Source organism: Natrix helvetica (genome assembly GCF_964273705.1).
Source record: "Natrix helvetica genome assembly, chromosome: Z".
In the NCBI taxonomy this organism is placed as follows: Eukaryota; Metazoa; Chordata; class Lepidosauria; order Squamata; family Natricidae; genus Natrix; species Natrix helvetica.
In genome coordinates this window covers 128988971-128999245 of record NC_138554.1, presented here as the reverse complement: position 1 = coordinate 128999245, position 10275 = coordinate 128988971, and the positions used below count along the sequence as shown (strand labels likewise).

General features: G+C 40.7%; 1 long non-coding RNA gene across 1 annotated transcript; it reads right to left on the bottom strand.

Moving 5' to 3' along the window:
* Positions 1-357: 357 nt before the first annotated feature.
* LOC309400896 lies at positions 358-9687 on the bottom strand. Its single transcript, XR_014176730.1, has 3 exons — positions 9523-9687; positions 2709-2775; positions 358-893 (listed from the first exon to the last, which is right to left on the bottom strand). It is a non-coding gene; the product is annotated as an uncharacterized lncRNA (long non-coding RNA).
* Positions 9688-10275: the final 588 nt, after the last annotated feature.

Here is a 10275-nt window from a genome sequence, read left to right as displayed (position 1 = left end):
GACTGTTAACATTGTCCTAGTGTCATGTGATCACCATTTGTAACCTTCCTAACTGTCTTCCAACAAAGTCAACGTCATTAACACGGTGTGATCCTACCAGTTTAACAACCGATTCACTGAGCATGCGTGCACAGTTTAGAGCAGTGGTTCCTGAATTTTTTCAGTTCACCGCCCCCTTGGTGCTACAAACTGATCCTCAGTGCCCCCCACCCAGGGATGGAATTCAATTTTTTTTACTACCGGTTCTATGGGCGTGGCTTGATGGGCGTAGCTGGGGGGGTCATGTGACTGGGCGGTTTGCACGATGGAAGATAGTAACAGTAAAATTCAAAACTGCAACAATTAATTGCACACTTATTCAAAATCCAATTTAAAAACCTTTTTAGTTAATGTTAATTCAACAAAATTGTTGAACATGATCCAGTGATACCAGGTTTTCAAAGTCTGATAGTCATTTATCAAGAACCTTAGTAACTAGTAACTTAGTAAACTCAGTAAAATTTAGTAACTACTTCACTGTTCAGTAAATTCTTAATGTGATGGATGGGCTTGATGAAGTGATACCAGTTTCCCAATGTCTGGTTTTAAGTCACTTAGCAGGAGTCTTAAATCACTACTTTCAGTAATCTGGAGTCGATTTCTTTGCTTGGAGAGAAGTTGGATGACCACACTGAAGCCACGTTCCACCAAATATGATGTTGGAAATGCAACAAGGAGCTTCTTAACCACTGTCCATAGCGCAGGATAGCAATCAAAAATTTCTTTTTGTAACCAAAACTCTTGGTACAATTTCTTAAACTTTGGCTTCAGTTCAATGTCATTTTGCAGCTCTATGAGTTGTTCCTCCACTACCCCATCTTCCTCAGTATCTGAAAATGGATTTATCACCCAATCTGGAATTTCCATCAAAAGAAGATCCTGATATCACTCAGACATCTAAGTCTTAGAATGTCAGAGAACCAACTTTAGCTGGATAGTCACATCCCTGCAATAACATCATTGTAATTTTCAGTTTCATTAATTTCCACAATATCAACACTAGCTTTGCTACTAACCCCTTCCAAGCCATCTGCATAGTCTTTAAGATTTGGTGGTCTAAATATAAAAAACGGTTGACTCACATCACACATCTAAGCAAAACTGAAGTACAATCTATTTTCCTTTTTTTAAAAAAATCTCAATTTTAAGATTTGTATTACTGTTTTTATCAGTCCACATCCCAAAATGGCAAGAAACTCTGGTGTCATTTTTTTTAAGCAACCATGGACAGATAATTGCTCATACTTGCCTTAATATTATTGGCCAAGTTTCTTATTGGCTATGCTAACCAAGAGGTGCTCTGGTCATTGTTAACCCTGCTGCAAAATTTATGTGTGCACATATCCACACATACAAAGGCATACAATATAATCTTATCTCCTTCAGATTGCCAATTATTTTGCACGACACAAACATTCTGCCTTTAAATGCTTATGTGGTTTCAATGGCTAAACTTCTGCTCACCGAACCAACTATTCAAAACCAGTAATTCCGCAAGGAGAGAGGATGAGAATGGGGATATTTCAAAAACTAAACACATATCCTAAAAGAAAATCCACCCGCGACCAGCATTGAGTGTAGCTTTTATAAACTTTAGAATAAATGAGCTGGAAGGAACATTGGAGGTCCTCTGGTCCAGCTCAAGCAGGAGAACCTATACCAGAGGTCTTCCAACTTGGCAACTTTAAGACTTGTGGACTTCAACTCCCAGAATTCTCCAGACAGCTATGGACTTCAACTCCCAGCTATGCTGGCTGGAGAACTGTGGGAGTTGAAGTCCACAAGTCTTAAAGTTGCCAAGTTTGGGGACTCCTGACCTATACCCTAGTAGTATATACATATAGTATACTATATCTATATCAAAGATAGCTCTCGTGAGTTTAACAACACCTGTATTTCCAAGGCTAGAAACGGAAGATTGCAATGCGAGCTCCCTCCTGCTGGTAATCCAAACCTCCCTAAATAAAATCCACACCACCAAAAGGGAGCAACCGCACTTCCGCTCATCACTCCCTCCCCCCAGTTACTTTTACCCAGCAACGTCTCCATGCAAAGGAAAAGGATGGCACTAAATATGTGACCGTTTTTTTAAACCAGTAGCAAAGAGCTCTCTCGCAAGCTCAACTAGAATTTGATTGGTGAGTTTTTCCCCCCTAACAACACCGTGCACGATCTCCCCACCCACCGACCATTTAAAAAAAACCTTTTCACAAGCCAAACTGGTCAGTTAAGACGCCGGCAGTGTTGGGGGGTGGGGGCGATTGAAGCAGCGTACATCCCTCTCCTGGGAGGAAGGCAGTGATTGGAGGGGAGGGTGGTGACGTTGCTTAAAGGGAAACTCGCAGCTATTTCCAGGGTTGTTTGGGTAATTTCGTCCTTCTGCCCGTGCCAATGGGCTTTAAACAGTCCATCTTCTGCTTGGCAAGTTCCTCCTTTTCACCTGAGAATTAGCTAAGGGGAAGCTACCAACCTGGGGCGACGCCCTCTGCAGCCAACACAATACATAATCTTTTTTTCCTCACCCTCTTAGTGCCCCCCTGCCACACCCCCTTGCCTCTTAGCACCCCCCTGATGCCCCCTTGCCTCTTAGCGCTCCCCTAAGTCATCCCACTTCTCCCCAGAGGGCGGTACGGCCCACTTTGGGAACCACTGATTTAGAGAATACTTACCAATCGTGTTGCTGCTTGGGAAGAAAAACAACTGAGGCGCGGCAATCCACTCTGCCGTGCAACTCAACTGCGAAGATAAAAGTACCGTATTTTTCAGAGTATAAGACGCACCTTTTTCCCCTCAAAAAAGAGGCTGATAATCTGGGTGCGTCTTATACACTGAATATAGCATTTTTTGCCTCCCGAAACCCTGCCCCCTCACCAAAATGGCCATGCATATCCTTTAGGAGGCTTTCAGAGTGCTCCTGGGGGTTGGGGAGGGCAGAAATGAGCAAAAAATGGGCTATTATTTGCTCAATTTTACCCCACCCCCAGCCCCCAGGAGCACTCTATAAGCCTCCTAAAGCAGCAATGGCGAACCTTTTTTGGCTCACGTGCCACAAGGGAGGGGAGCACAGGGGGGGTCGTGTGCAGGCGTGCCACACCCATAATGCAATGTGCGATTCCCCCCAGTGCGCATGTGCGCACAACGCATGAACCCCCCCATTTTTACATGCTTTTTTCGCCCTCCCCAGGCTCCAAAGGCTTTATAGGAGCCTGGGGTGTGTGAAAAGAGCCTCCCGCGCCCCCCCGGAGGCCCTCCGGGGGCTTCCCTGAAGCCTTCGGAACGCTTAAAATGACCCTCCGAGCAAACTGGAAGTGACTCATGCGGAGGGTCATTTTAAGCGCTCCGAAGGCATCAAGGAAGCCTCCGGACGTTCCCTGAAGCCTTTAGAACGCTTAAGACCACCCTCCGAGCAAACCGGAAGTGACTTCCGGTTTGCTCGGAGGATTGTTTTAAGTGTTCTGAAGGCTTCAGGGAAGCCTCTGGACGGTCCCTGAAGCCTCCAGGGGGGTGGGGAGGCTCTTTTTGCCCTCCCCAGGCTCCTATAAAGCCTCTGGAGCCTGGGGAGGGCGAAAAATGGCTTTTAAAAAGGTGAACTCAGCTGGCCAGCGTGCGCATGAGCGCTGGCCAGCTGACAGGGAAGTGCCTCGCGTGCCCTGACAAATGGCTCCGCGTGCCACCTGTGGCACGCGTGCCATAGGTTCACCATCACTGTCCTAAAGGCTATGCATGTCCTTTTTTGACAAAAAACGGGCCCATTTTTGCAAAAAATTGGCTGTTTTTTGCTCATTCCATCCCCCCAGCACTCTACAAACCTCCTAAAGGCTATGAAAAGATAAAAGTACCATATTTTTCAGAGTATAAGATGCACCTTTTTCCCTCAAAAAAGAGGTTGAAAATCTGGGTGCGTCTTATACACTGAATACAGCATTTTTTTGCCTCTGAAACTCCACCCCCCTTCACCAAAATGGCTATGCATAGCCTTTAGGAGGCTTTCAAAGTGCTCCTGTGGGCTGGGGAGGGCAGAAATGAGTGAAAAACAGGCCATTTTTTACTCAATTTTGCCCCCCACCCCCAAGCTAGGAGCATTCCATAAGCCTACTAAAGGTTATGCATGCCCCTTTTTTGGAAAAAAAAAAAACCCCGGGCCTGTTTTTGTGAAAAACGGGCTGTTTTTGGGAGGTCTGCAGAGTGGATTTTTTTTAAATTTGCCTCTTCAAAATCCTGTTGCGTCTTATACTCCAGTGCATCTTATACTCTGGAAAATACAGTAGGTAAAGTGCAGGGGCAGGCAGGCAGGCCCACTTGCTCATGGGAGTGAATTTGCTTCCACAAGCAAGTGTACCTGCCCGACCACTCATGCACTTTACCTACCTTTATCTTCGCAGTTGAGTTCGCTCACAGCTGATTCGGCTCCCAACTGGTTCGCTCCCCACTATTCTTTGGAACTACAGGTTCATCTGAACCGATCCGAACCTGGAGAATCCCACCCCTGGTCATTAATGACCAAATGATTCACTTAATAATTGCAAAAAGGTCAAAAAATGGGGACAAAATTAACAACAACTGTCTTACTTAGCAATGTAAATTTTGGACTCAGTTGTGGTAGTAAGTTGAGGAGTACCTACTGTACATCAGCAATGCAGCTGTGAGCCATTTCAAGCAACATTTCTTCATTTTATTTAAGCAAATGTTGTCAGATTATGATAATGCAAGCTTAACTCCTGGGAATGTCATGGACACACCCTTGCAGTAATGGAAAGGAAACAGGAATTAATTTTATATCAATAAAAGTTGAATTCATAAAAAAGCATGTTCATAAAAAAATCAATACAAGTAAACAAATTATGAGAGTAGAATCCTAGCTGTTTCTATCATAAGGAAAATCAATCCATATTGTACTTTATTTTGAAGTGACCAATTTGCAATTATGACATACCATTTTCATATTAATTGATGGCCAGCATAGACAACTAACCTTTATGCATGTGTAATATGTATGTATGAAAAGCAACTTTCTCATTGGTTTGTGCACATTTTGAACATGATTTGGTAGAAGTGTTCCTTAAAGCAACTGCTCCCTGGAGGGGGGAAAAAACCTGCTTTAATGGATACCAGATTGGTTTTGTGTTTCTATAAGCCCTTCTGAATCATTTTCCTAACCCTTCACAGTCCTATGAAGAATGTTATTCAAAAGGCAATTCATTACTAATCCCGTAACTGAACACCAAAGAAGGGAAGTAACAAAAGTGTAATTAAAATTTCCCACCCCACCTTTCTCCTAGAAATAGAAACTAATCATTGATTACAATATTGTAGTTGAAATATTGCTCATGGTCAAACAATTCCATTATTCACTAGGCTTAGACTTGATCTCCAAAAGTACATTTGTTTTATTGAAATGCAGCCAACAGAAAGAATTTTAAAAGCCCTGCTGCTTTTCAGAGGCAAATAATTGCTTTAGATTGCTCTAAGCAGTCTGTTCCACTGGCCGCATAGCAGCTGGACATCTACAATACAGGTAGTCCTCAATTTATGACCACAATTGAGGCCAAACATTATGTTGCTTAGCAAGACAGTTATTAAGTGAGTTTTGTCCCATTTTCTGACCTTCCTTGCCACAGTTGTTAAGTGACTCTAGCTTTCCCACTGATTTTGCTTGTCAGAAGTTTGCAAAAGTTAATAATATGACTCAGGGACAATGCATCTGTCATAAATATGAGTCAGATGCCAAGCATCTGAATTTTTGATCATATGATCATAGGGATGCTGCAATCGTCAGTTAAATATAAAGTGGTCAGAAATCACTTTTTCAGTGCTGTTGTACCTTCAAACTGTCACTAAATGAACTGTTGTAAGTTGCAGACTATCTGTAGTTATATTTCATTTAACACATTTAAAATTCTCAGACATTTTGGTCTTGGGAACAGCATCCTTAAAAGTGACTAAAGACACCAAAGAGTTTTGGTTTATGTGAGTTATATCTACTGATATTTACTACATTAGAAATAAAACTAAGAAATTTTAAAACATTTATTTTACTTTGTAGATCCCCTAAAAGAGTCCCAGGAATCTCCCAGAGCAGACCACCCACTGAGAACTGCTGATTTAAAATAAAAGGGCATCAGGATCCGATATAATAATATAATGTAGACAAATAGAAATATGGTATGGCATGTACATTTTATCTCTCATAATAATAATAATAAAACAAAAACATTATGTAAAGCGCTGCAACTGTTATTTTAAATACTGTAACTCATTCAGTCCTCTGCACAATAGAAGGAAAAAAGACACTGTTTTTTTATAGCTTTTTGCTTTGCAGAAAATTAACAATTTCCCTGAACCCCAGACAGAGGTGAGTTCCTACCAGTTTGGACCGGTTTGGCCAAGTAGGTTGTAACTCGGCCAGACATGCCCTGAACCGGTTCTATCGGCAGCACCATAGGCAGTGCCATCTTGTTGTTTGCACATGCGCAGAAGCGTTTTTTTCATTACTGTGCTTGCACGCATAGTGCGCATCAAGCATATGCATACGCAAAGCATGGCCCGGAGCAAACCTGCAGTAGAAGAAGCTGGAACCCACCCCCTGACCCCAGAGATTAAAGAAACCAGTCCTCAATTGCTAATATTTTTTTTTCAGCCAATATTGCTGAGTAACAATATTTTTGCAGAAATTGTTTATAATATATGCAGGTAGTCCTGTATATGACTTACAACCATTCATTTAGTGACCGACATTGAAAAAAGTGACATGACATTTTTTCACATTTACGATCTTTGCTGAATCCCCATTTAAGAAGAACAAATTTTGGAGCCCTGGTAATTGGCATGTTTTAATGACAGTTGCCGCCAGTTTCATGTGATTCAATTTTTATGATCTTCTGACAAGCCAAGTCAATGGGGAAGTCAGATTCACTTAATAGCCCTGTTACTAACAACTGCAACGATTCATTTACCAATTGTGGCAATAAAGGTCATAAAATGGGGCAAAACTCACTTAACAACTATTTCGCTCTCGCAACAGAAATTTTGGGTTCTATTCTGGATGTAAGTCTAGGATTACCTGTACTGTAGTTGCAAGTGATGAAAAGAGATCCTATGGATGTGTATAACAGCACCATCTGGTGACCACTTTACTATATTATAAATAGACCAAAAAAATGTTTCCAAAACAAATTTGTCGTCTAAGTTTTTGCTATATATTCTCAACCTTCTGAAGCTTCATTCTTCAATGGTGTTAACCTGAACGGATGTTTCAGTTGATGCTGGCATAACTTGGGAACATCAGAATATTGTTTATTGGATGATCATTAGCACACATGAACACTTCACATGTTGCCAGGAAACACACTGTTTGCCCATGATCCTTTAGACACAGTGAAGAACAAAGTCACATGTTTTGGATAAAGTGCTGTATAAATCTTCAGAAAAGATAAAACTGATTTGAAGCTTTATTTATTTAAGTATATTGTGCCATGTACTTTTTTTTAAAAAAATGCCTGCAGTCTGTTTTAATTTGGCAGGCACTAATGGCCAAAGCCTTTTCCAACCATCTATCACAATGCCTAGCATTTCCTTAGAAGTCTGTTGGGACTCCCCACTCTAATTGTGTTCCAGAAGTCCTTATAAGCCTTGTCTTTGTTGGCTTTGAAATAAGGTGGTTGTGGGTTTACTTCAAATTTGCATCTAGAAATTCTCTACTTGTTTACTAACCCATCCACTCCCCAATTGATTCAGAACTCAGGCTGGAATTAAATAAGCCATAAATCAAATAAGTACAAAACTCAAAATTAAATAACAACTGTACGGGTTATCCTCGGCTTACGGCCACAATTGAGCCCAAAATTTCTGTTGTTAAGTGAAATATTTGTTAAGTGAGCTTTGCCCAGAGGTGTAATCCTCTAAGGTCTGCTACTGATTCAGTGAGTCTGCTACTGAGCATGCATATGCGCACCTGAGGCTCATCTACGCAGCACTAAAAAAGGAACATTTTGAAGCCTTCCAAGTCTGCAAAGTTAAGTAGAACCGCGAGGTGGAGGGAATCCGCTGTGCCACGGGATTCAGATTAGCACGAAAGCAGAAAATCCAACGATTCTAGCTAATATAAAGTGCACGTCACAATTGATCATTCCCAGCTGACCATCAGAAAAAAAATTTCTGATTGTCACCCAGCATTTTTTACTACTGGTTCAGGTGAATTGGTCTGTACTGGTAGCATTTCACTCCTCATTTTACCCCATTTTACAAGCTTTCTTGCCACAGTTGTTAAATGAATTACTGCAACTGATAAGTTAGTAAACCAGTTTTTAAGTGAATCTGGCTTCCTCATTGACTTTGCTTGCTAGGTTGAAAAAAAGTGATCATGTGACCTTGGGGCACAGCAACAGTCATAAATATGAACCAGTTGAATTTTGATCACATGATCATGGGAATTCTGCAAAAGCCATAACTGTGAAAAATGATCATAAAGGACAAGCTGTATTGGATCAGGGCAAAGGTGTTTTGTTCCTATGTTGGCCAACTATTGAGGACATCAATGGAAATCCATAACCAGTGCTTGTTTTCAAAGCTAGACAGATCCAAATGTAACATTTCCTGAGTAAAATAAAACGCTATCTCTTCCTTCTGCTGCTTTACATGAATGTCAGAAAATCTGCTAAATTGACCGGAAGGAATCATAATCTTCTCTTCCTCTTCTCACATGTACAGCTGCTTTTGCATCTTGATGTTTGTGCTAATTTAATTTATTGCTATGGCTCAAATTTGTCCTGCTTTTGCTTTGGAGTCTCAGTACTAATCCTCTTTTTTTTTTAATTTGGATTCTACCTGAAAACTGAAATTAGAAACAAACCTAAAGAAATAGCTTTAGCAAAAAAACAAATCCTGTTCTTTTAAAAATAGGGATAGCATATTTTGCTGGTTGTTGATGACATGGCCCTAGCCATGCCTACAGGATATTTCTAAAATGCATCGTAGTTTGTTTGTAATTTCATTTTCTATCCAGGGTCAACCTAGCTGACATTATTTCTTCCTCTACTGAAATCTTTTTGATCCTCCTCTCTGAAACTAGAATTGGTATTGCTAAAAGGAACATTCTCCAAGAAATGTAATATATGTATCTTTCAGAGGCAGTTGTAAAAGCAGGTCAATTAATTCTAGTATATAGAAACTTTGCTCCACTGTCAAACATCCAGAGTCCCAAATGTTCTCTTTTGTTTTATTGTCAGCCTATCAAGTAACAGCTTCATGAGATAAACAAAACTGTGAATTGCACAACTTATTCTCTGTGTCTCTTCCCGGATATTCTGCGGCATCTCTTCCTACGGTGACCTAGCAGAGCTTTCATAACAAGAACTGGAGATGTGTCAGGCTTGGCTCAGTTCACGCATTACATTTCTGCGCGCAGAAGTGAACATCTGATTTCAAAGTATACTCCATCATTAATGAACAGTGCCTGAAAATATATAAATAGCAGCATTTGCCTACATCATGTTTTGAGGCTCTATTTTTTCCAGCAAAATATTTGCAGGTACATTGAAGAAATGGACAGCCAGTTTGGTCTAATGGTTAGGCTAGAAACTGAGAGACTATGAAGTTTCATCTCAACTTGGAGAGAAAGGCAGCTGGATGACCTTTGACCAGCCCATGTCTCTCAGTCCGAAAAAAGAAGTATGGACAAACACTTTTGAAAAACTTTGTCAAGAAAACCACAAACATTAATGTAGGTCAATATTGAGTTAAGGCTCCTATCTATCTATCTATCATCATCTATCATCTATCTATCTATCTATCTATCTATCTATCTATCTATCTATCTATCTATCTATCATCTATCTATCTATCTATCTATCTATCTATCTATCTATCTATCTATCATCTATCATCTATCTATCTATCTATCTATCTATCTATCTATCTATCTATCTATCTATCTATCTATCATCTATCTATCTATCATCTATCTATCTATCTATCTATCATCTATCTATCTATTATCTATCTATCTATCTATCATCTGTCATTCATCCATCCATCCATCCAATCTATCACAGCTATCTGTCCACCCATCATCTATGTATGTATGTATCAGTGGTAGGTTTCAAATTTTTTTGGAACCTCTTCTGTAGGTGTGGCCTGCTTTGTGGGAGTGGCTTGCTGCCCATGTGACCGGAATGGCTTGCCATCCATGTGACCGGGTGGGAGTGGCTTGCCACCCATGTGACAAGGTGGGAGTGGCCA